Here is a 27629-nt window from a genome sequence, read left to right on the forward strand (position 1 = left end):
CAATGATGACAATAATCTTGTTACCAGGCAGCTCTCATCCTTTCCAGGAGGAGAGGATAATGCTCTCTGCTCCTGAAATATTCAGAATCAAATTGGTAGCAAAATGGATTTTATTCCAAACTAGCATATTTTAAAAGAGAGAGAAAGAGAGAGGGAGAGAGAGAGAGAGAGAGAGAGAGAGAGAGAGAGAGAGAGAGAGAGAGGGAGAGAAAGAGATAATTTTTTAATTTTTTTTTTTTTTTTTTAGTTTTCGGTGGACACAACATCTAGCTTTTGAAAGAAGATGGAAGAAACTTAATGTTTCAAAAGTTCCATTTCCAAAATCCCTGAAAATTAGTAGAACTTTTAAAGGAGAAAAGTCAGGAAAGTGACAGAAGGCAGGAAATACATATATGCAGATTCAGTTATTTTGTATTAGGCCCGAGTGGGCAATCTCTGTCTCCACTACCATGTTCTTTGGAGACTGAGGTGGGGGTGAGGGGAGACATGTTTCCCAGACCTTTAGCTTCCTTCTCTCAGCAGTAAAAATGTGTTCTCAATTCAGAGAGACAATGGCTCCCAAATTCCATCTATTTCAATCTCATCTCCCCCAATGTGAGCAGCAAAATATACCATGTGTGCACGATTTGGTGCTGATAGGACTGGGTGAGCCACCACTCAGCCCATACCACAGCCAGCTCTCTTTTGCAGATGGCAGCTTCTCATTAAAGTGGAAATGGAAGAACAAAGGAAGAAGGAGGAGGAGGAGGAGGAAGGGAGAGTCCCTGTATCAGCCATGATCCAGCCAAGAAAGTCTGAAGTACGCTAGAGGAAGGGTTTAATACAGGGAACGGTGTACTGAGGTACTCAATGAGCAGAAAGGCCAAACAGGAAACCCAGGGCTCAGTGCTCACCAGAACTGCCCCAGCTGGGCTGGAGGGTGCAAGGAAAGAGATAGCTTCACTAGAATCCTAAAGCCAGGACCACCTGTCTGGAACCTGGGCACAGAGAAGCTATCCATGAAATTGGAACTACAGAGAAGATGCAGCCAGTAAGATAAACATCATCCTTAAACAAAGAGGAGCGAAAATCCCTTCCTCCCTTCTTCCTTCTCTTTCCTCCCTCCCTCCCTTTCTTCTTTCCTTCTGTCCTTCCTTCCACCCTCCAGTTACCTGCTGTACCTCTCCCTGGCATAGCCAGAGGCCAGAAGGGAGCGGGGTTGAGCAATCAGCCACACTAGGAGGCAGACAGCAGAGGATGAAGGGAAGAGAGCAGCAGTCTAAGGACCCAGACTTTCTTCAGTTCTTTCACCACATGCATCTCTGCCTTCTGCCCTCTGCTGTGGTCCTGGTCTCTCCTTTGCTCACAAATGGTCTCCTTGCTCCCTCTATTCCTCCCACCCCTGGACCAAGCCACACCAGGAGTAGGATTGCTTCTGTGAGTCTATTCCAAGAAGACAACCAGCCAGGCCAGGGAGGGCACCTGGCTGGATCTGTGATGATCAGTCCCTGGCAGGGCATGTCTCATCTGGTCAGCCTGGGATTGAGGGCAGCACAGCAAAAGGAAATCACCCAAGTTTGCCAAAGGCCCTGGAGAATTCGGAAGTGCCCAGCTCCCTCACCCACCCCATACATTCCAGTGCTCCCATAAAGTTAACATTCAGGGTCATGTGGTCAGGCACTGCCCTCTAATTCACTCTGAAGAAGGCACCATGGTGGCTTGGTCCATGAGAGGGTAGAATTGGGAAGCCTGCTCTACAGATATACAACACACACACACACACACACACACACACACACAAAATGCTGGAACTCTTTGGGCATTTCCCCAAAGATGTCCTTAAAACAGCTCCTTTTCTTTCTCCCGCTTGATACGCCAAGGGTTTGGCTCAAAGTTTCAGTATTCTAACATGAAAAAGCCACTGTTCACCAGAAATATCAAAATCTGGAGACAAGTAGTGCTGGGCACCACCATCTGATATTTAAGCAGAGCTCATGTGCTTGTGAATATTTGGAGAATGACATGGAAGAAAACTCACTTTGCAGAGAAACAGCTGGGTATTTAAAAGCTTTGTTTATAATTTTAGCATCTGCCTCAGGAATTGGACATGTTAAATAAACTCATTGCCACCCACCTTGCCTAAACTTTCATCAGAGAAATAAGAAGGGACTGGAGATGGCAGGTAGGATTGCCAGCTCAGTCCCTGCCCAGGATGAAGTCTCATCCTTACCACCCCAAGTTAGCCTGCACCTCACCACACACACAGTGTCTGGAGGTTTTCTGCATCGAGGTTCAGCCTTGGTTTTAAGGTGTGCCATCAGCCTTTGGAGAACCAAAGGGGTGTCTGACCCCAGATGATGGGGCAGTTGGAAACTCAAAGGCCAGCAGTGGTAGCTCAGCTCCTAGAGGAAGGCATCTTGGGGTCTGGAATAACCAGCCTCCTCGTGATCAGAGTGATGGGGCTCTGACCGGGATGCATTCCTGGAGTTGGCCCACTCCTGCCCCTCACCAGAATGTGACTCCAGCCATCTTTTTTTTTTCTGGCAGGCATCACAGCCAGCGCTGGCAGGAGAGTCTGAGGAGGAGGTTTGTTTCCCACATTTCTTCTTCCTTGACAACAACTTTCTTCCCCGTTTTACCTGAGGGCGTCAAAAAGAGCCTTCAAAATGCCTAAACCACCACATCCCATAAAGCCTGCCTCAGATATCCTGGGATCAGATGACATCAACAAGGAACTCAACTTTAAGTCCCAGAACAAATGCCCCAGTGGAGATTGCAGGGGTGGGGGTCCATGGTAGGACTCTGCACTCTATGCCTGCCCCTCAGAGAGCCTCCCATGCTGCCTAGAGGATCCCATGTCCCACTGAGGCTCCAGGAAAGCCGTGATGGAAGAGTGGACAGGAAGGACCCTAATCAGTCAGAGCCCTAGAAACACCCAGAAGTTCATCTTTCCGTGGGGACTCGTGTCCTCCTTGGCCCAGTTTCAACAGTCCTGTCGGCCTCATCTCCCACTATTCATACTACACACCCTTCATTTGGCTCTCAGGGCCCCTTGGTCTCCAGGACACACTTTGGGGTCTCCTGCTGTGCAGCTCAATGTCTTCATCCTTGCCCTTTGTCTTTCCCTAAGGCTGTTCTCCACCTGGGAACCCCGTATCATCAGGAACCACAAGGTCAACCATCACTTCTACAAGGCCTTTCCTGGACTCACCCTCACCTGCCCTTGCCCAAATTGAGGCAATTCTTCTTTCCTCTAATCTCCATGGCTGGTACAGCCCTTGTCTTAAATAAAAGACAGCAAGGACCTTATGGATGTGGAGTCCCCAAGGAACAAGGATTTCACCAGGCCAGGTCCAGGCGTGATTATACTCCACGGCTCAGGGAGACATGCCATACTGCTTGATGGCGTTAGCAGTCCCTCACCACCTGATTTGGATGGACAATTCTATTCACATCTGATCTGTTGGCCACATACATAAAATGGCAGAAATTCTCCCTGTCACCTGATACATGTAAGAAAGTGCCAAGTCACACCAACCCCAAACACATACTGTCTTTTCCAATTATTTACATGTTCAAATAAGTGTCAAACAAGCACAGAGGTGAAACATTTTGATAAAGCCTCCTCTAGGTATGGACTACTTTAAAGAATTCCCCTCCTTGCCAGAAACCCCATTGAAATGGACAAGTCAGGAAGACATATTCGCATTCTGAGACTGGTTGGAATTCCAGTTTCCCAGAAATGCATTTTCCAAGCGGTCATTGTTACACACTGCTATTCACCCGTGTGCTATTGCTCATTTTTTATTTTTCTTCATATTAACATTTAGATAACTCTCTTCTATTTAAATTTAGTCTTATTCATTCAATGCATTGTGTGTTTCCCAATGTCTACCAATCTAATGCAAAACTGTGGACAATTCCAAAAATCTATATATAACTTAAACTCTCTCCCCCCAGGTCATGCATGTCCCACTTGGGGACAGTCCCAGTTTGCTTTGCCCACTTCCTGACGCTGGGAACCAAATGTCAACATTGATCAGGGATCAGCACAGTGGACACAGTGCCTGCCTCCTGAGCTCTCAAAATGACTTATTAATCCTGCCCAGCAATTCCTCAGGGGCCAGCCAAGCAGTTTACTGAGCAGAATTTGCAAATGCTGGAAGGCAGAGGGTAGAAAGTCAAAGCCAGGCTTTGTGTTCATTTCAGGGAATAACCACACCCACCCCAGGCTCCCACCCACCTTCTCGCCATCCTCACAATGCTCCTGCAGATGAGAGAATCAGCACAGGAAGCCCTTTTACAGTCACTTCCAAGAACTGCAGGCACTTAAGTCAACTGGCTTCTCAAGGTACATATTACCAGAGGAGAACTTGTTGGTAGAAATGGGTCCTGAGACTCAGACAGCTGAAGGAAAAGGACAAGCCCAAGGTCATATGGCTCCTTCATGGTCCAACTGCAGGAGGCATAGTCCACACCCAATCTATAAGGCTTCAACATCCCTGAGCCTTGGGCTGATTTGCCAAACCTAAGCCCAACCTTTCCCAGCCATGCTGGTGTCTTTGGGCAGACATTAACACCTTTTGGGGTGGCCTGCACTGTCCGAGGCTGTGAGCACTGGGTCGATGGGGAGCACCTGACTTTGGAATTCCCCACCAGCTGATCTGGGTTAGCAAGCAGGCAGGACCCTGGCAGGAGGCTGGGTGCTGAGACTGGGAGTAAGAGGAGAGAAACTCAGCCAGAGAATTATAGCAGCTACATCAGGGTTTCTCAAAAACAAACTCTGACACTAAAGGTTTTCTCCTTTCAAAGCAGCAGAATCAAGAAGGATTGTCCACCCACCATACCCCCTTTGCAGAAGCAGCACATCGACAGGCAGTTAATACGATATCTCAGGCACCTTGAGATACAGGTCTCAGAAGAGGCTTTGGCCTCTGCCCTGAGAGCAGCCCCCAACTCTGCCTACCGCTTGCCTGTCTCTCCTCATGCTCCATGCTCCTCCATACAAACTGATTCCAATGTGTCTGTACTTCACTGATCTTCTTGTTAAATCCAGGACTACAGTGCTTTTAACTATTACCATTTTTTAATAAAACTCAAGTCAAAATCATTTGCCTCGTCTCCTCTGTTTTATTATCTTTTCACTAACATTTTTCTCATGACAAATGCAATGCATGAACCAAATTGGAAAAACCTAGAACGTATAAAGTTCATAAAAATTGCTCAAATCCATCCACCAACATAAAGCTCCATTAACATGTGGAGATTATATATACCTTCCTCTCTCCATCTTTTTTCTATGTCTCTGATTATTTTTAATGAATAAAGGAATCAAGCTATATATAACTTATATCTAGTGTTTTCCCTAGTACCTTGTGAGCATTTTCCCATATCATTTAATGACAGGGTTCTTCAAAAACATGATTTCTAATGACCACAGAGTATTCATCATATGAATGGGCCATGATTTAGTTAACCATGACCATATTGTTGGACATTCCAGCTGCTTCCAATTTTTTTCTATTAAAATAATGCTACAACAAACACCAGCACAAATAAGTCAATATGTAAACCTCTGGCTCTTCCTAGGGATAAATTCATGGACGTTGAATGGCCTGGTCCCTCTGCATGGATATTTGTCAAGCTCTCATTAGAAGGCATTTCAGGGCATTGGCTCCCTGTGACCATTCATCACCTGGATATCGAAGAGGCCATTTCACTGCAGTCTCAGCATCACTGGATCCTCTAATATTTAAAGTACTTTCCCTCACGAAATACGAAAAATGATATATTGTTTTAATGTGCATTTCTTTAATGTTAGTGAAATTTGGCATTATTCCATATGCTTTTGGCCTTTTTCTTTCTTTTTTTTTTTTTGTGGTTTGGTTTCATGTACTTTGATCTTCTTTATTGTTCATCCGTATCTTTCTTATTGAACTATAAAAAATATGAAAGATCATATAAGCATTCCTTCATGTTGTCTTCTGGCTTTAGGGCAGTAATTTTGACATTTATCCCTTCCATTCACCTGGAATGTATTTGGATGTGTGGTGTATGGAAGGAGTTCCCACACCTTAACTGGAACTAGGTACCCAACCCCCTACCCCCTGATGTGGAGCTTGAGAATCTGCACTTGAAAACATGCTCCAAGAAAGTCTGATGTCTTTGGACGTGCTTCAGTAAACACTGATATAAAGTAAGAACCCAATATTTTTAATGGACTAATTACCCCAGTATATTTATTGGATAAATCTTTCTTCCTAATTGCTGTGAACTGCTGAATTATAAACTACATTCTTGTATCTACCTGGATCTATCCTTAAACTTTATTCTCATCTGTGGATCTTTCAATTCTTGTGTCAGAACCACCATTTTACAATTAGTAAGACCTCAGAAAATACATAAATATCTTTGCATAGAAATCTCCCTGCAACTCTTAATTATCAAAAATGTTTGACCATTCTTGCCAACTTGTTAATCAACAGATAATCTTTGTCAAGTGTCTCCCAATAATCCTTTTAGAATTTTTCTTGGTATTCCCATAAATGAAAAACTTAATTCAGAGATATTAGTATTAAATAATAGCTATTATCTATCAAATCATTACTATGTGGCAAGCACTTCTCTGAGCCCATTATATATATTAAGTCATAAATAACTCTTTGTGGTAGATGTTATTATCCTCATAGTTGGGAAAATTGAGACCCAGAGATATCTAGTAACTTGATCAAGATTGCACACTCAATAAGTAGTAAAAGTTGGCACTTGGATCTGTGTAATTTAACTACAACATTTCTCCTTTTACCTCACATGCAGCCACTGCCTCTTGTACTTCAAAACACATCGTCTTCTGATTCATGAACATGGTATACTTTCCCACAATTCAAATCACCTTTAATGACTTTTGGAAATGCTTTTTAATTTTTAGAAGTATCCATTCTATTTATCATTCATTTTGTTCCTGGATAGTTAGACAATGGGAATGAGATCTTTTGTATTAAATACTTTCCCAGGTGGCTATTATTGACTCACATGAAAGATAAAGCATGTATGGTATCTGACTAACTTATTGAACTCTCTTATTAATGTTAATAATATGTCTGTTGATGCTTTTACATTTTCTTGGAAGGTAATTATACAACTTTAAAATAATGGTAGTTTTGGTTTTTCTTTTCAATAGCCATGCCTTTTGTTTCTGGTTCCATGCCTTTTTGCATAGAGTGATATTAAGTAGAGATGGTGGAGGGGAGAGATTATTGTGATATTGCTGATTTGAATGGGAATATCTCTACTGTTTTCCTGTTTCTACAATGTTGGCTGATGGTTATGAAATATTCTTTATATGTTATGAAAATAGTCTTTGTTCAACACCATTTTAAATTTTTAACTATTTCTGATAAAAAACTAAAGTGTTTTGCTTCTGTCCCCTTTAACAGAAGATTTAGAACATGATTTATAATAAATATTCAGAATCATTGACTGAATGTCTATTACTATCATGTCTATTTCAAAACATGAAACTTTTCTGCCTCATATTAATTTGTCCCCCAATACTGTTTCTTGAAATTGGCTCTCTGCTTATTATGCTACTTCTCCATGCTATTAGGCTGTCATTTCTTGCTGGTGTCAGAGTACCTACCTTAACTTATCCCTGATTGCTCTTCCAATTTTGTGTAGACATACAAATTAGAAAGCTATGTTTATTAAGTGTACTATATTTATTAAAGTTATGTATGAATATAAGCTCTCTGAAAACAATTTCATAAGAGGAAGAGTGAAAGTACTGTTACATAATACACCTTGGACCATGTGAACTGTTCAATAAATTCCTCTTATTCAATGGTTGTCAGCTCTGAGTTGGAGAGGAGAGGATTCCAAGTATCTGAAGTATTAGGCAGCAAAGTAAACATAGGCATGCTTTAAGAATTTTAATACAACAAAGGGGTAAATGGCTCAGTAAAACAGAAAATCAAATTAATTCCAACACATTTTACAATCATTCAATAGCCTTTCTAGAAGCTTATTGAAAATTTTCATCTCAATATAACAATGTAAGCCATTGTTATCAATGTCCTCACCCTGCAAATGGTATGGAAGGGAAAGAGGAAATAGCCCATCAGCACAAGTGAACCTGCCTGGTTATATATATTCCATACTTGCTGAAGTACCTGTACTACATGAGGCATGAAACTCTGTGCCAGGAACTCGAGGGGTACAAAATCCTGCAAGACAGATTATATCAAACATTCATCATCAACATCAGCAGCAGCAGCAGCAGCATAAGTGTGAGGGTTGGGGCTGGGATTTTCAAGCCCAAGTAAACAGGCAGGAAAGTCACTCCATGTGCAGTGAGAGGAAAAGCCATGAAAACATGTCTGTGCATGTAGACGTGGATGCGGGGGTCACTGCACTTCCCTTTTGTGGGTTCTCCATGATGCAGCTGGCCCCAGCAGTCCTCAGCTCCAGACTGGGCTTGTTTTCCTGGCACCTGGAAGACTCCACATATCCATCTCTCACTTTTGTTACCAAATGGCCCATAAACATTTACTTTAAATAAGTGCACATTTATAACTAACTTTTAAAACCAATTTTGTTCATTGTAAAAAAAAATACATGCACATGTTTTTAAAAAAACAAGCAGTAAAAATAGATATGCAGTTAAAAGTGAATCTCTCCCATATAGCAGTGCCTCAGGCTTCTCAACATGACCGTTGATTTCTGGAGTATCCTACTAGAGATATTTGCTTATATAAATATACACTATCCCCTTTGCTATATAGATGATTGTAAATTATACAGTATTCTGTATCTTGCTTTTTCCATTTAATTATTTATCTTAGAGAGGGACTTAATTCTTAATGAAATGAGCTCACACTTCTTCCCATGATTCTTGTAAGGAAGATTCGTAAGCCACGTACCAGAGAAGGTAACAGGACTCACTGTGGGTCCCTCTGCTGGGAACATGGCTCTGCAGTTCTGCACCACTCTCTCCTCATGACTCAACAGAGATCACCCTTAGAATTGAGTCTTCCTCCAGGGACCCTCTTCTCTATCCCAGATCCCTGTGTGTTTTCTTCATACCCTATGACATGGTATCCAGCTATTTCATTTGCCCATTTATTTACCCATTCACCACCAGTCTCTTCTCATGAAACAGTAGTTCCTCGAGTGCCAAGACCATGGATCATTTCTGTCCCAGCTGTATTCCTGGCACCCACCATGTGCTGCCACATGACAGGTGTTCAGTGTATTCTCAGTGAGTAGCAAATAAAGTCATGTTATGACATTACATAACTCCCTAACTTCCCTAGTGAGGGATAGGTGAGGTGGTATGAGATCACTGGGGTAAGAATTAACCCCAATTTACAGATGGAAAAATAGGTTTGGGAGGAAGCACAACTCCCGCAAGGTCACACAGTGGATCAGTGGTGAAGACAAGTTTCAACTTAGACAGTGTGACTCCAAGACCCATGCTCCTTCCACCACTTCCAGGAAATGCCAATTTGTGTTGATTGAATCTCATCTTCCAAAATGCCAATTATGTTCAAATAGGATCCCCACTTGACTAAATCTACAGAAAAAGGGCCACACTCCTTTCTCCAATTAAGATCTGAGGGTGTGTCCCAGGTTACCCTAGAAAGTAGCAAGTCACCTATTCTCTATGCTCCCCTGAGTCTTGGGCACAAGGAAACCCATATTTTCTTCTTGCTGGCTTGGATAGCCTGAGGAGAAGAGGGCAGGGATGGAAGAAAGCACTTTCCTCTTCCCACCGGCCCTCCCACTTCCATCAGTCAGTGCTGGCTACTATGGAGCAATCCCAGCCCGGGACAGCAACTTTGGGCACTACGGCCCTGCATGCTCCAGCACGTGCCCTGAAACAGCATAACCAAGGCTGGAGAGGGGAGGAAGGGTGTGGGCCCATGTGAATCCTATCCCTTTCCAATGGATCCAGCTTTCTGGAAACCACCTCATTAGTTGACCCACTTGGAGACATTCCAGGCCAACAGCAGAGTTCTCCCACATGTGAGAAAAGGGCCCTAGACAGGAGTCACTCACCTCTGACTCGAGCTACACACACTCTAGCACTAATCTCTATGGCTGAGACCCATCTCACTCTGGCCACCATTATTTAGTGAGTCTAATACAAAATGGCCCTATGCCAAATCAAGACAGTCATTTATGGAGAATGAAAGGAGAAATCTTGATACTTACACCCAGGATTTCAGCCATGAATCTGGACTGCCCCAGGCAAAGTGGGCCTATGTCACCCTACGGCAACTGTTATGCTGGGCATAACAGCCCCAGAACAGATCTCCAAGCTTAGTAGAGCATTTGTCCAAAGAGTCACTCAACTGTACATCTTCCACTGCCTTCCATTTATTTATATAAAAATTCCCAAACACTTTCACATCCATATGATACTCTTGTGAGCTGCAAAAACAAGTATAATTCCCACTGTGCCATGATGAGACAGAGCATGCATGATAAGAACACTTACCCAAGATCTCAGAGAAGTTAGTGGCAGAGATGGAACTAGAACTCAAATCTCATCTCCTGACTTCAGTGCTGCAAGCAAACCAACCCTGCCTCCTTCCTCCTGTCATGCAGATTTACATAACTATGAAAGTAAAACCAGACCCCTTTTGAAGTCTCCAAGACGAATTTCCTAGGAACAAACCAGTCATATTTAGAAAGAAATATTCAGCTAAAGAAATGGCTCTCTCTTTACCTAATACAATTGCCAGTGGTTAACTTATTCCATCTAAAAGCAGGAAAATAAATATACACAGAGATGCATGCACACTCCTCATCCCAGGCGATCAACAATAGAATATGTACTCTATACTTCTCTGACCATAGCATGTCTCATTCCAGAGTGTAGTTTGGGGAGGGGGGATGTCTCTCTTCTTGGAGGTTAAGAATCACTGTCTTCATCCCTGTTATACCCTACCTCTTAAGATAGTGCCTGGCACACACAGGTACTCAGATTCCACAGGCAGGTGGATGAAGGGTGAATGGGCAGGTGCATGTGTAGATACATGCATACTCTGGAACAAGCTGTTCTTCTTTGACAGGCTGTGTTAAACAGCTTTCTGTCACTGAGGAAATACCTGGCACAGTCAAGCTAAAAGGAGGCATAGTTTCTTTTGGAACATAGTTTCAATCCATGGTCACTTTGGGCCTGTGTCAAAGCAGAACATCATGGCAGGGAACAAACACAAGGTAGGACAAAGCTGCTCCCTTCATGGCATCTGGGAAGCAGAAAGAGAAAGAGGAAGAGGCTGGGGACCCAAGATCCCCCTTTAAGGGCACATTGTTAGTGACCTAACTTCCTTCTACTGGGTTCCCCGCCCCCTGCAAAGGTTCCACAGCCTACCAATAGCACTTCAGGTTGACAACCAGGCCTTTAGCATATGGGCCCTTGGGGGACATTTAAGACCCAAACCATAACAATGGGATCGGCTATATTTACAGATCTATGTAGAACCTGATAAGTAGGTCACGGTTAAGTTTGACCTCTGATGTTTTCCCCCCCCATTAATAATTCAAGGGCAATGGTGCAAGAAATAGGGGGATGAGAAGGGCTGGAGAACATTCCACCTCAAACCAGTGAATATGATAAATACAGAAACCCAAGTTTCTGAGAAGCAGCACCTTCTGGAAGGCAGCCTAGGGCATGAGGAGGAGGAAGCAAGCCGGCTCCACTGACACTTTGAGGTCCCGGGGCACATTCTCTGGGAAAGAGCTCCTGAGAGCAAGAAGAGCCCCGGAGTGGTCATGGCAGGACACATGGTAAAGAGGGGGAGGACATGGGCGACAGAAGAGAATTGTGGGCTTCACCAGCAAGGAATTCTAATTTACTCTCTCACAAGCTGTAGTGGTAATTTCATCCGTTTTATTGTTCCTCTGAACTATAAAAGCAAACCAAATACACATTCAAGGCAGCTTCTCCAGGCCTGGAAAAGCTCTCCTTTATGGTTGGAAAGGTTTGTTCAGAGGCCACAAAAACAAACGTGACGTAGTGATGCTATTTTTCCAAGTAACTCCCTTGTTGGACTTTTGATGAGAACACACCCAGCAAATGTGACTGGCCCCAGAAGGAAGCATGCTCTATGGACCAGGAAAGACAATGGGTCCTGAGTGTTTAGGAGGCCAAAGAACTGGATTCTGGTTCAGGGTCTGCAGTTCATTAGACAGGGACCCTCAGCCAAGCCACTTACCTTCTTTGAGCCTGGATTTCTTACATATAAAACAAACTTGACAATGATGCTAGCTCTTGGGGCCATGGTGAGGATAGAAACCTGCCACAGAGCACAGATGGCTACATTGTGACCCTGAAATGTTCTGCAGACATGCAGTGGAGTTGTCTCTCTATTTAGAGAATTTAAAATCTGATACGGGGGAATAGGAAAGACAGTAGAATGAATCGGACATAACTTCCCTATGTTCATATGTGAATACACGACCAGTGAAACTCCACTTTATGGACAACCACAAGAATAGAAATTTACACTCTACGTATATATGATATGTGAAATATATTCTACTGTCATGTATAACTAAGGAACAAATAATTTTTTAAATAAAATAAAATCTGATATGATTTTCTGCAGATAAATGTGTCTCAATTATTTAAAATTAATAGTAGGGCCAGGCGCAGGGATATGCGCCTGTAATTCCAATAGCTCAGGAGGCTGAAGCAGGAGGATTGTGAGTTCAAACCCGGCCTCAGCAATTCAGCAAGACTCTAAGCAACTCAGTAAGACCCTGTCTCTAAATAAAATATAAGAAAAGGTCTGGGGATGTGGCTCAGTGGTTAAGTGCCCCTGGGTTCAATCCCTAGTACCTAAAAAAAAAAAAAAAAGTTGGAAACTATAGTCAGATCCTAGCCAACACTGATCATTTTGGGGAGTCTCTAATTAACTTTGAGTAGAACCCAAAGTAACACATTCCCCTGCCTTGTGAAGATAGACATGTGAGTCTGCCCACCTCTCTGAAAACATGGGCATTTTATATGGAAAGAAATAGGGATTGGTGAAGTAAGAGCCAGCACAAATATCTGGGTCTCTGTCCAGAGCAAGCCCAGGCCTGACTTGGTTGCATGTCAATGCAAATCCAGCCTAGGGATTTTTAAACCAGTCCACCCTTGCTAAAAGGGCAGTTTTTTTCTCTCTTCTAGGGCTGAGATTTGTTCTCACCATTCTCTGCAATGGCATTGTTTAGGAGAGAACTCAGCCCATTTTAGGCACTCAATAGCCATGTCTTAAATTGAATCATAAATCTGAGAGCAATAGAGTAAAATATGCAATGCTAACTTCAACCAGCAAACTTCTTTGACAACACTCTCTCAAGCCAGGAACTCATCTCCCCAAAACTTGCATTTTCTGTGATGCAGATATTTCTCTGTTTATCTCTAGAACTGTGATAAAATCAGAAGTTGTCTTACCCAGCCAGAGACCTCACAATGGCCCCAAACTTAGGACAAAATTCAAGCTCACTAGCACTTTCAAAGGTGTGTGGGGGAGGATGTGTGGGTGTGTGTTTGTGTGTGTGTGTGTGTGTGTGTTTTGTTTTGTTGGGTACTGGGGATTGAACCCAGGGGCACTTTACCACTGAGCTACATCTTCCAACTTTTTTATTTTTTATTTTGAAACAGGGACTCACTAAGTTACTTAGAGTCTCACTAAGTTGCTGAGACTGGCTTCAAATTTGGCAGTCCTCATGCCTCAGCCTCCCAAATTGCTGGGATTACAGGTGTACATTTTAGAATGAGCAAACTCCTAACAAGAATGTCATGCAGCAGTAATGAAGAAAATGTTATATGCTCATATTTCTGGAAAGCAAGTGCTCCAAGTAAGATCAATCAAGAGTATTGACTACCCACAGTATTTCTTCAGGAAATGAAGGCCATCCAGGACAGAAGAGACCCCAGAAAGGGCAGGCCATGCTCAGACTTTCTCCCTAGTCATGCTGTTCATGGACAAGGTCACCAAACAGGCATGACCCAAACCCTGTCTGCCATATCCTCCCACTCAGAGATATAATATCTTTGAGCATCTCCAAACAAGAATCCCCAGCCTCTCAAAGGAGTATAATATTTATCACTTAGAACTGATCCGGAATGGAGATGGAGCCTGGCATCCAGGAGATGTCTTTGTTTTGCATTTTTAAATATGATTTTTAAAATTATAAAGTAATTCATGCTCATGGAAGCAAATAGAGAAATTTCAAAATGCTATAAAGAAATCAAAACCATCCACATTTTTAGAACATAGAGATAATTATTATTCACATTTATACAATGCATATATACAAATAAAATTAGAAGCATAAGGTATATAATTTTGCATCCCACAGTTCTCACCTAAAATTACTTAAAAGCATTTTTCAAAGACGTTCAATGTTTTTATTTCACGAACACCCACATAGCACTTATTCTGTTCCAGACACTGTTGTAAGTGCTCACAAGCACTTACTCCTTCTGGCAGGCCTATGAGGTGAGCATTATTATCCCATGACAGCAGGGGACACTGAGGGATCTCAGAGCAGGCAGGCAGCAAGATGGAGTTCTCTCCTACCCTGCCCTCAGCTGACTCCAAAGGCAGGCTCTTGACCACCACACTGGATGCCTCCTTCTGTGGACTGAAGAACATGACTGTTTATGACTTCATAATAGTCCAGCCTGGTCCCCTGTGATCTGGGCAATGTGACCTTAAAGACCTCAAAGTCCCTTCTAGCCAAGTCCTCTAACTCCCCAAGTCATGGATCAACTGTAGGAAAAATTTCCTTCCCAAGTATCAGTTACCTAAACTGTTGACCCTAGGGAGGGCGTAGGACCCACTGGGACCTGCTATTCATAGTGAGCTGGGGGAAATGCTGCCTAAGAAACACCTGTGGTAAGAGCAAGGTGCTGTCGCTGCAGGCTGTTGTGCCCTTCCTCTCCGGGCCTCAGTGTGGAGACTGATGACTTTGCTTACTCTCCAGGGGCGAGGCTGAGTTAGCTAAGTTTCCCTTTCAGTGCTAACACTACCTGAGGGCATGTCTTGGAGGGCTGGGGAGATCCAGGGTGCGCAGCAAGCACCTGGCCCAAGCTGCCTAGGAAAGTACAGACTGCTTTTTTATGCTTGCTTGTTTTCATTTATCATTTATTTGTTTGCTTAGTTGAATATCCACAAGAGCCTGTCCCATTGGGATGGAAAGGACAGATTCTACAGTCAGATAGGCTGAGATGGATGACTAGGCCTGTGGGAACTGGGTGAGTTTCTTAACCTCTCAGAACCTCCATTTCCTTATCTGTAAAAGGTGCATGACAGAACTCCCACAGGGGGTTCCTGTGAGGATTAAATGAGATAGTTTTAGTCAAAGAATTCAGCATCTAGCAAGGACTCAGTTAAGTCGTGGCTATTGGTGTTGTTTTGCTCTTGGCTCCTGACCATCTTCTCTGCTGTCCCCCATGCTCACTCCCTTGCCTTACACCAACCCAGCCTGAGTCCATGACGAAACCCTCCACCTCCCTGCTCTCCCATTGGGTGCTGGAGTGTCAAAGAACAGTGTAGGCACTGTGAGGGCCTCTAGAACCATGAGTATCTTATTTTTAAGACAATTATTTTCTCTTTTCAGTAAGCAAGTTTGAGGAACTGTGTCCTGCCCTAAGGCTGACACCCATTTCTGACACCCCTTCTTTGGGTCCTAAGTGAGGCATTCGGGAAGCTGGTTGTCACCACCCAAGCCTGCCAGCTTTGGAAGGAAGGTCAGCTCCCCAGGCTCTGGGCAGGCATGCCCCACGGGGACACAGGGAGGGGCCATCTGAGTGATGTGACCAAAGACAGGGCCAGGCCTGTTAGGAGGCTGTCCTGCCTCATCAGGATTTCCACTCAGCCCTCCGGCTGAAAGAGAGGAATGGGACACTCCTCAAAGCCTATGTGGTAATTGCAGGAGGCATCAAGCTTAATTAGGCTAATCATCTGCCAGAAGTCATTTCACCTTCAACCTCCTAAAAGCATCTTCAGAAAACAACCCTGCAGCAGCTGGGAGGCGGGAGGTTGCAGGACTCTGGAACTGTGTGTGGAATTCCTCCAGCACTTCCTCAAGAGTCTCCAAGAGGAGGGAGCCCGCTATACCCATGGCCATGACAGGCAAAAAGGAACTTCCGGATGATTAGTCCTAAGCCAGGATGCAGACCTGGGCGGAAGCACTGGGGTGACATTTTTCACTTTCTTTGGGGCCTTATTACTTGGCCAGTGGAGACTTCACCAAGAAAACTGATGTGCCTGCAGGTTCCTGCAGGTTCTCACAGGTCCCCCACTGAGCATTTGGCTCACTGTCATCAGCAATGGCCTCCTGGCTGCCAGGCTGCCTAGACAGAGAGTGAGTGGTGTCTGAGTGAGTGTGCCTGACCAACAGACAGACATGCATATCCATCTGGACAGATTGTGGCTCTCAACTCAGAAAACTGCATGGAAAGGTTTGATGTATAAGGCCTTGCTGAGCAGTATTTTGCAACAAGAGAAAAAAAGTATTCTATCTAGTAACTAAATAGAATCCCAAATGTCTAACTCAAAAGCTTCAGGAGTAGAGATTGTGCACAAGCCCATCTATGGTGACAAAGGTAGAAAGAAAACCTCCTCAAGCAGATTCCATCCCCACAGCTGTAGAAACCCATTCACCCATGGTAAAATCCCTTTGACTTGATATGGAAAGTCCAGATTTTTCCTTTGTAATGGTTTAGGGAAAGTGAACTGGTGAACGCATTGGTGGGAAATGTCCAACTACACTGAATCTTCCCAACTCCCTTAGCAGCACGTATTGGCACGTAGGGATGGAAGCACAAATCATCCCATTGTTTGACCTTGTTTACAAACAATGAAGAAATGGGAAGTTTAAGGGTCAGTGCCAATCCTGTGTTGGAAAGAGGGCAGGCCCACCACATGTTTGCCTCCTTGAGCCCCCACTAAGTGGAAGGCACTGCACAAGGGGGTTGACATTGAGGTAACTTCTCACAACAGACCTATGGGGTAGACATTGCTAACTGTGCTTTGTAAAATGAAGACACCAAAGCCCAGAAACATTAAGTGACTACAAAGAGTCACTAAGCAAGTGCTGGATACAAACTCAGATCCTCTATCTCCCATGGCATCCCCTGGAATACAAGAAAGGAGTTCTTCTGGCCCCCTAGGTCTTCACTCAGGCAGTTGTGGGGGATGAATATGTTGGAGAGAGTAGAGAGTGGGAGCAAGAAGTCCAGCTGGGCAGCTCTCTGTCCCTGCTGTCCAGCAGGGATGGCCAGGGTAGCAACAGGGTGGGACCCTCTGGAAAGAGCTGTGAGCATGCTAAAATTTGTGAGGGAAGTTTTTTTCAAATCTGCACAACTCTTGGGTTTCAGTCAAGATGAGGAGGCTGAGGCAGGAGGATTACAAGTCCAAAGCCAGTCTCAGCATCAGTGGTTAAGCACCCCTGGGTTCATTCTCTGGTACAAATAAGAAAAAAAAAAAAGAGAGGGGAAGGAGTTGTGGCTCAGTGGTAGAGCACTTGCCTAGCATGCAGGAGGCACTGGGTTCAATTCTCAGCACCGCATATAAATAAATGAATGAAATAAAGGTCCATCAAAATAAAAAAAAATAAACATAGAGAGCAGGAAGAAATGCACTGTCTCTTATGAAGAGAGATGAAGTAAAAGCAAATTCTTCATGACCAAGGATATAAGAGCATTTCCCTGATAGGTTCCCAGGGAGATTTCTGGAGAAAGAAGTTGGGAGATGTCACAAAGGTGGGCATGTGAGGATAAGCCACATTCCTCTGGAACAACAGCAAGAAGTAATCCCAGGAACAGCCATCCCAGAGCATTTTGTACATAAAACACTTTGCAGTGTCCTTACATGGTCTCCACCAGAGTTCTGCAAGGACAGCATGCAGAGATCACTGACACAGAGGAATACCTTGGCATCAGAATCATTCAATGACTTACTTGCCCCATGGGTAAGGTAACTCAGGGTCAGAATTTCCCTGGGTCACTCTTTCCCCCACACTGGTCAACTCTACAACTCTCCAGTGTCTTCTGTGGTTGACTTTTTCATTTTCCACCTATGTGACCAACTCTTCAAAGCCAGGGAAAATTCAGTGTTGACTCATCCACTCAGTCAGACAGTCCGTCCTTCATCAAACACGTGAGTATCGACTACGTGGCAGACACGGTCTTGGTGCCGGGGGTACAGGAGTGAAAAACAGATGTAGTCCCTGCAGGGAAAAGTATCCAGGCAGGAGGAAGGAAAAGTATAGAAATGGGGGCTGAAAAAGTAGGAGCACTCCTAGGTTGGTCAGAAGATGGCACAGGAACTCAACTGCAAGTGCCAGACTGGGAAGGAGAAGAGGAAAGGTGTGCTTCACAGCCCAGCCATTCGGTCTGGAGGAGCCCATCCACACCACCACCCCTGCCCTGCAGATCCTCAAATCCACCAACCTGCAGCCTTGAGGATTGAACCAGAGGCACAGAGAAAGTGGGGATGAAACCTGCCCACCCCAAGAAGGAGACCTTATTACTCATTTATGCCCCAAGCTGCTCCATGTGGAATGTCCTAATCACCACCAACTCAGATCAGAGCCAAGAGGGCCCTGGAAGTGCCTCTTCTCCCTTATTACTTTAACCTACTTTTAATCAATCAAAACCACACCCAAAGACACAGTAATGACACTGGCAGAGGTCTCCTTGACAACTCAAACACAGCACAGGAATGAGTGACATGTTGAGTCCCCAGGGGCTTGGCCAAGGGAGAGAGGAGTATGTAGGAATAAAAATGGATTTTTTTTTCCCCTTTGAGGTATGTTCTGACGGGGACAGACAGGAATAGACTCCTCTTTCCAAGGCCATTGCTATGCACTGACTTCCCCCAAAGTTTCTAAAATTCTACAAGGTTCCCAAAGAGAATGTTCCATCCTAAGCAAGCCTGGGAGTGCTGGAGGCCAGGCCTGAGGTGCTCCCCCTGAACATTTCAGCTGTTTGCACAGGGTCAGGCCAAAGATGGCCTCAAGAAATATCTTCTGGAAGGAAGGGGGAAGTTAGTTGCAACTCCTCCAATTCTCCATCCTTCCTCTGCCTCCTTTCCTTAAACATTCAGGTTTTGCTCACATATCAAAAAAATAAAAAATAAAAAATAAAAAAATAAGCCAGGTGCTGTGGCACACACCTGTAATCCCAGTAGCTCAGGAGGCTAAGACAGGAGGATCACCAGTTCAAAGCAGTCTCAGCCACTTAGTGAGGCCCTAGCAACTCAGTGAGACCCTGTCTCTAAATAAAATATTAAAAAGGGCTGTGGATGTGGCTCAGTGGTTAAGTGCCCCTGAGTTCAATCCCCAGTACCAAAAAAAATAAAAAATAAAAGTAAGGCCAAACTCTCCTGTTGCTCTACTTCCCAGCCTCCCAATAACCTGGTGCCCTTTCTCCTCCTGTCAAAGCTATATTACTTAACGCATAATTCCTTTAATCCTCAGAACAACCTTATAAGGTTAATTATGACCCTGGGCAAGTCACTTACCCTCCACATGTTCCAGATTCCCCATTTGCACTGGGGTAATAGCAGTCCTGGCCCAAAGAGCTAGGCACTGTGCTCTGGCTCTGGCACGCATCATCTCCTCACGGCAGACCTACTATTACCTCTTTTTTCAAACACAGACTGAGTCATAGAAATACTACTCAACTCACCCAAGGTCACCCAGCTAGCAAATGGCATAGCTAGATTTCAGTCCATTGCCAAGTGCACCCCAATCACTTCACTACACAGCAGCACATTGAAGAGGAATAGCTTCTGGCACTGGCCTGTAAATCCCAGTGACTCAGAAGGCTGAGGCAGGAAGGTCACAAGTTCAAGGCCAGACACAGCAACATAGTATAATCCAGTCTCAAAAGAAAAAAGGGCTGGGAGTATAGCTCAGTGGTCTAGCGCTGGCATAGCATGTGTGAGGCTCTGGGTTCAGAACCCTGTACAGCAAAAATAAAGGGATGAGGTGCCTCTGAAAGCCTCTCTTGGGGGCTTTGAGAGGCTAAAATCTTTGAATACGCCCAGTGGGCACTAGACAGGAGGGAGAGATGCCCTACTGGGATTCTAAAATGATAGGCTGATAGTTATGAGGAGGGACACTTAGAAGGGGTCAGTCTAGTTACAGTAGAGGCATAAGGCTCTGCGTGCTTAGCAATTTATACAGGGTGAGAAAATTACCACGTTGGTATTAAAGAGTGGCATGGGGAGGTGGTGAACAGAAATCATGGGCAAGCAAGTGTTGGTGGCCACTCTCTCCTCAGTTCCATGGACAGCAGGGCAAGTCTTGTCATTTCAGTGCCCACCACCATAGGCCCTGGCCCAATGGGTCAGGAAAGAGAAGACAGTCAAAGCACAGTGACTCTGAGGCTGCAGAGGCTAAACCCTAAGGCCAAACCAAGGCCCCCCAGAGGCCCTTCCTCTAGATGGGCAGAGGGACCTGGTTTTGTTGTTAAATCCTTGCTAATCTGCTTTCTTTCCTAGAGATTTTTCCTTGGCTGCATTAGCCCATGAGTAAAGTCATGTGCCTTTGTGCAGAAGTTCAACAACTGTAATTTGCAGGGAGTTAATTACCTTCATACTTTGATCTGGTGGAATTTCATCTCTATGGTAACCAATCGAGTATAAACAGTTATCACTTGTCTCTTTTACATAAAATATTCCCCACAAATACCCTCAGGGCTCCAATCATGGAAATCAAATACACAGAATGTTCACAGAACCTTTTAAAATTTTTATATGAAATGTCTCTACATGCAAAAAATAGAATTGGGTAAGTATTGGCTATAAATAATAATTCAAGGGTTGTGCAGGCTTGCTTTCCAGCCCCAGCCTTCAATGAACACATCTAGTCTCCTAGGCAAAGCAGGTCTGGAGGGGGTGAGGCATGGTGTGAGGGATTGGTTAAGTAATAGGCAGGGCTGCCCAGAAACAGTATCTAGCACCTGATGATGTTCTAAGAGGACCAGAGTGGAAGGGACAGGTGCTCAAAAGGTCCATTGGCTAAGTGATCACTTAGTCATTGTGCTTGTCGATTGTGCCTGCCGGAGTCCTATATGATTCCTGTGCAAAGAGATGTCATTCATGTTGAACGAATGAATGAGTGATGGTAATGTAAGTTAGCACCCATGCAGCATGGACTACATGCCAGTCACTGTCATGCACTTTACAAGTATTTCTTCGTGGCATCTGTACAATATCACTATGAGGCAGATATAATTAATGCCCAATTTACAAATGAGGTGATTGGCACCTGCCCATTGGTAGCTCTGTGTCCTCAACTAGTGGCCCGTCCATTCATTGGTAGGCTTTCCATTCAGCATGAGAGCCTCAGCATCTCTGATGTTCAGGAGCCCATGGGGTTGAGCAGAGTCACCATGTCACACAACTCCAGCAGCATGAATTGGGAATGACAATGCCCAGTGAACCTTCGTAACACCACAGTCCTACCTATATTATCTCCAAATACAGCCCAGGATAGGAGGTGCATGGGGGTGGAGCTGTAGAAGAGAGCAAGGGGATTCATCAGAATGATACTGCCTAAGATGGACAGATCTACCTGCCTCCACCAGGGACTGTTTGGAAGTGAGGCCTAAGGAACTCAGACTCATGAGGCTGAGGCCTGGTGCTCTGGACTGGAAATTGGTAGAGCAAGGTTCTGCATCTCAGTTTCCTTATCTGTGAAATGCATGTAATAACCCCCAGGCCTCCTGCCTAACAGAGAGGCAAAGGCTTACCAGAGACCATGTGCATGTACTCACCCCTATAAAGAGCTGTCCACATATGGTATGTGGCACTCTCCAAGCAGTGTTGCCACCAAGACATAAGCTGAGGCCTGGACAGACTTTGTATCCCTTTGCTCTCTTTTCCTGACCCCCCAGCAATGAGGCCAAACTTGCTACTGGCGACTGTGCCTTTTGCTCCTCCCGTTGGCCACCAGCCCGGGCAAGAGCAATTGGGTATAGTTCAACCATGACTCCCTCCCACAGTCCAGGTCCCTCCATGTGCCAGGCATGGGAATAAGACCCTCAACACGATCTCATACAATCTTCAGTCCTCCCACCAGGGTCCTGAACTGCCCGCATTTTATAGATCAGGAAACGAAGTCAAAGAGGTTAAGTGACCTTCCCAAAGTCACAGAGCTAGACAGTGAGACTGTAGGATTTGAAATGAGTGTTGTCTGGCTCCAGAGCCCCAGATTTCACAAAGCATCTTGCCATCTCTTGCTGCACTCTGGATTTCAATGTGACTTGGTGAACCGGATGTGTCCAGTTTCACCAAACCGTTCAATCCAAGTATCCCAAACTGAAGCCACTTCTCCTAAAGGTCTCTCGAGGTCAAGAAGCCCTGGCTTTGTCCTCAGGAATGAGGATCTTGAGAACCTGATGTAGTCAAAAAGGAGGAGCCAGGTACAGTGGCACAGACCTATAATACCAGCAACTCAGGAGGCTGAGACAGGAGGTAATGCTAGTCTGAGGCCAGCTTCAGCAATTCAGTGAAGCCCTAAGCAACTTAGTGAGACCCTGTCTCAAAAAAAATTAAATAAAAAAGACTGGGGATGTAACTATGGTAAAGTACTCCTGGGTCCAAACCTGAGTACCAAAAATAAAAAAGTGGAGATCAGGGAGAGATTAGAAAGAGGCAGTTGTCACAGTACCAGATGAAGGCAATGAGGGCCCCATTTTGCCAGGGTACCCCAGAACTGCCTTCTTGAAAGACAGGGCCAGAACATTTACCTGCCAGCTCCTGCACCTAGGATCCGACAGAGGTGCCCATTCCATCCTGGCCCCTCCAGGCTCTTCTCCATCTCCAGACTGTGTGGGGAAAGAGAGCAACTGGACTCGCCTAGGCTGGACAATGCCCTCCCTGGCTGCCCAGGGCAAAGGCCCAGGAGTATCCCTATCTGAGTCCTGCACAGCCAGGCTATTGTCTTTCCTATAAAGCCTCCCCGCCCCCTCCAGGGGAGCAGTGCAGCCCCCAGCGCAGGTGTTGGGGTGGGGGTGAGCCAGCAGCAGCCCTGGAAATGCTCAAGCTTTACGGTCCCCCAGCACATCTCTGTTCTCCTCTCGCTCAGTCCTTAGCCTTCTGAGAGTTCGGAGCTTAAGGGAACCAGGTGCCTTCATTTAAAAGAAAAAAATATCTACAAATTAAAGGGCAATTTTGCAAGGGGAATGTGGTGCATTCTTGGGGCTCCAAGCAGTTTTACAGGCCCAGACACAGTCCAGGGCCCACGGGCAGAGAGGGATGGGGTGGAAAAGCCTCTCCTCCCTAGCTTCGCCCCTCTCCTTCTGCAAGCCCACCACCTCACTGCAGCAATGCTCTGCACATGGACGGGGAGAGGGGACAGTCAGAGTTCTGGAAACCAAGCTTTGCAGTGATCGGACCCTTCAACAAACTGACATTTGGAAAATCCCCCTGGGCCCCCAAAAGGGCTGAGCCCAATGCCTGGTGTCAGCCCAGCCACCTGCCTGGGACTAAGCAGAGCATGTGGTAGCTCAGGTGTCATGGCATGAAGGGGACATATGATCAAGTGAAACTGGGAGCAAGTCCTCAAGGGTGTCCCAAACCACCGCAGGTATGCACTAGAGAAACTCCTTACACAACCCAAATTTCAAAACACTAACCTGGGATTTGTGCATATTTCAGAAAGTCTATATTTCAACCCTGGGCCCTTCTAAGCCTCCCTAGGTATTTAAAGTGGAGATGAGATGGGGGTGGGAGTGTTTGTGTAATAACATGTACAAAAGAAAGATGGACACACAAGATTGTGCAGTTTGGCTGTAATGATGTGAACACTCCTGCTCACGGGAGCAGCCTGGGCTGCTTCTTGGAAGGATGGAAGATTCCATGGTGCCCTTTCTTCAGGGCTGCTACACTGTTTTCAGAATGGTGAGGCTTGTTTGGTTTTTTGCTTATTTGGCACCTTGTTTATTTCTCTGTTTGTTTGTTTATAAAATGGGAGTTGAAATGGCCTCAAGCAGACCTAGGCACAAAATTCAATTTTCCAGGACAATTAACTACAAGCCTCTGGCACCAGCACTGGAGAATCTTGCCAAGACCCTCGGGTTGCCCACCCCTCCCTGCTCACACCCTGCCTTCCCATCATCTAGTTTCTGCCTGACTCAGAACCCAATCTAACCTCCAGCTCTCACCTCCCCTGCTCTGTCCCCGTGGGTCCCCTTCACTCACCCTCCTCTGCCTGTGTGGTTATCACTCAGCCTTCAAGGTCTGTCCCAACTATCTGCCTCAGGAAAGCTCTCCTGAGCCTTCCTGGGTGAGATCACCCCATGGCCACCCTCTAAAATCCCAGAACCCGTGTATTCTTCCTAGCCTGCAGGCCTTGGATCCCTCTCCACTGTGGCATGCAGCACACTGCTAGCCCATGGCCCAAGAGGCCCTGGTGATGTGGCCCTCCCACTCTGCAGTGCTCAGCATGGTGTTATTAGAGGATTTTGTGCCTCTAAATATGTACATTCCCCACCACCAGCCAAGGAGGGCAACTTGGACAAGCGGACCTTTTACCCCCTTCCAAAAAGATTTCCACATGTGTTCATTACTTTTTTTTTTCTGTACAGGAAAAACTTACTCGTTGTGATAACTCAAATACATTTTTAAAGACTTGATCCAAATGTGGGGTTTGCAAGGACAAAAAATACAGGAAAGGCTTATGAATTCTTAGTGCAACTGAAGAAGCAGCAAAAGCACCCCTTGGCCTCTGCCCATCCCGTGACACGGGGCCTCCCAGCCACGGCAGGCAGGAGACAATCTGCCCCGATTTCCACAGCCTGAGCCAGGATTCTTGGGACTCCTGTGGGCCAACGCGCAGCAGGAGGCATCTACCTCTGCACAGGGCCCTTTCCCAGCGTCTCTCCCTCTGCCCTTGCCGTCTCCAGCATTCACATCTGGTTTCCCTTCAGCACAAGTTTCACAATGGACAGATTTTGCACTTCAAGGATTTATGGTTCCTGCTGCCCCGCCTTTGCTTTTGATATGATTCCATTATGTGCTTAAAATCTGGGCCGCACTCTTGGCTCCAGGGAGCTGTTTATGACAATTCTTTTATGGCCTTAAATCGCTCACCGTTAAGAACCTGGTCATGTTCAGAAGCAATGACTAGTTGCTAAGACAGAAAATTGCAACACATCTCAGCCAGTTGCTTGAGAAGTTTTCTTCAGACAAGATCAACTAAGGCTAGCATTCGCCTGGCAGTTAAGTCCTCTGAGCTACACCTTTGACCCCAGTTCTCTTTCCTGAGCTGCCTGAGACAGTGATTTCAACAACAACAACAACAAAATTGTCACCATCACGCACCCCAAAGTCAGTCACTTCCTTTCTCCTGCATTTGTTCCTGACCATGGTGGCCAGAGACCTTACTGGCAGAAATTTTGGAAAACATGAAAATGGTAACATCACCAAACCCCCCTCTTAACAACAAAATGTCCAGCTCCACATTGTGTTTATTTGAGAGAAGGGCAAGAATTCCAAGAATAAGGAGATCAAGTGTTTATTCCTTAACCTTTGAGCAAGGACCTTCCTCCACCACGGTTACTCTTGCCTCTCAGCCCCCTCAATGCCATTCCCCCTTCACCCAACAGCCAGAGATCTTCCTACACGGCAAATGTTAATCTTAAAACCCTCCTGCCTCGAATTCTCCAATGGATCCTTATAATCCAGGGCAAAGCCTGAGCTTCTCAGTGCCCCACATAATTTGTCCCTAATCACATCTTCAGCCTCATACCCCGCCTACTGCCATGATTCCTATTCTGCACTCACAGTGCTCTGGGAAGGCTAGGGAAGGCCTGACCTTTCCTGCCCTGAGCCCCTTGTTCAGCTGTCGCCTCCACCTGGAATGTTCTCTCTATACCTGTTTGTTCAGTCTCCCTCCTCCATGGCAGCATGAATGCCCACTTTGCCCAGATAACACACACTCCTTCCTCTGCCCACCTCTGCCCATGCCAGTCCCTAGGTATTCATGTGTCTGAGATCACTGCAGAACCATTCTCAGACTACCCCTTGATGGAGGAGTAGCCACAAACCACGTTGTCACCCTCTGGTACTAGACATAGGGTTGCCAGTTACAACCCAGGGCACCCAGTTCCATTTGAATTCCAGATAAGCAGTGATTCACTTTTAGTGAGGCCCCAAATATTGCCTGGGCATCCTGTAATTTCGTTTGTTAACTCTGGCAGCCTGAGCTGGATGGGAGCTCTGGGATGCCCTGCAAGGGCAGGAGCTGAGAACCTGATGGCAGGAGAAAAAAGCTGGGGTGAGGCTGAGCAATGAAGAGAGTCCCCATCCTCCTTCTTGGGAGGGGACACACAGCAGTGCAGAGCAGGACTCCAGAGCCAGACTGCTCAGATTCAAATCTAGCCCTGGCACTTGCTAGTTACCTGGGACAAGGTACTTACCTTCTCCATGCCGGTGTCCCCACTTTTAAAATGGGGTTAACCTACTTCACATAATTGTTATGAGAATTAAATAAGTTAATATTTGGATACCATTTAGAGCTGTCCCTGATGCAGAGTAAGTGTCATCTAAGCATTTCATTCACACAAAGCAAAAAGAAGTAGCCAAGCAAACCCATAGAAGAGGGGGCGGAGTCTGGGAGATTCAATATTCATAAAATAAAACAAGGATGAGGAAACACAGATGCAGCGAAGTAGAACAGTATTCTAAACCAGGTAGTATCTCTCAGCTTACCAGACAGCAGTAAAGTGAGATCCGCGTTAATTCACTCTTCATTCATCCATTCATTCCTTCATTGGTCACCTACTGTATGCCAGGCCCAGAGCTCGTGCTGGGGCACTAGAGTTAAGAAGAAACACACAGAGCAAACCCTCTGCCCTTAGGAGCTCACGAACTTGAAGGGCGTGCATGAGCCTTTGCGGGGTCAGAGAGGCACCGAGGAGAGAAAGGAGCCAGGATGGCCCAGAAAGCAGCAGCCTCTCAGCCTGGGACGGGGAGGGGAGGGGACCCAAGGAGAGAGAAGATGCACATGGTGAGGGAGACATCCCTGTAAAATGACATCTTTGCAGATTCAGGAAGGTAAACAGGAGCAACCAGCCTGGCCAAGGGGAACAGAAGGCCCTTCCCTTCGGTATGGCCAGCCAGCAAAGGCTTGAGTTTGAGAAGCAGCTTGTCCTTTCAAGAAACTGAAGAACAGAAGGTGTGGCTAGAGGCAGAGTGGGAAGTGGGTTTAGCCCCGGCCAGCAAGGGGCAGTGCTATGCACCCAGAAGTCAGGTGACAATCTCAGAGGGGCCTTCATGCGGTGACCATGAAGCAGACCTGCAGGGAAAAGCAGGAAGCAGGAGGCAGGGTGAGGCCGAATGAAGGAGGGTGAGACAGGGTGCAGCCATCCAGGACTCTGCAAAGGGAGACAGCTCTGAGGACAGGACCTGGGTCCTCAGCATGGGGCTCACTCAAACCATCAAGGACTCTTTCTGCATCTCTTGCAGTGCCAGCTTCAGGGCTCACATGGCTGTCACCCATCACCAGGATCTGCTAAGTGGAGATGAAGGATGCCCAAGGCCTCACTGAATTGAACGCTCCTAGGTTTCTATTATAAGAACGTTCTCATGATTTGGAAAGCAGGGAGGGAAACTGCAATGATGTCCAGTGTT

Source organism: Urocitellus parryii, chromosome 1, assembly GCF_045843805.1.
Source record: "Urocitellus parryii isolate mUroPar1 chromosome 1, mUroPar1.hap1, whole genome shotgun sequence".
Lineage (NCBI taxonomy): Eukaryota > Metazoa > Chordata > Mammalia > Rodentia > Sciuridae > Urocitellus > Urocitellus parryii.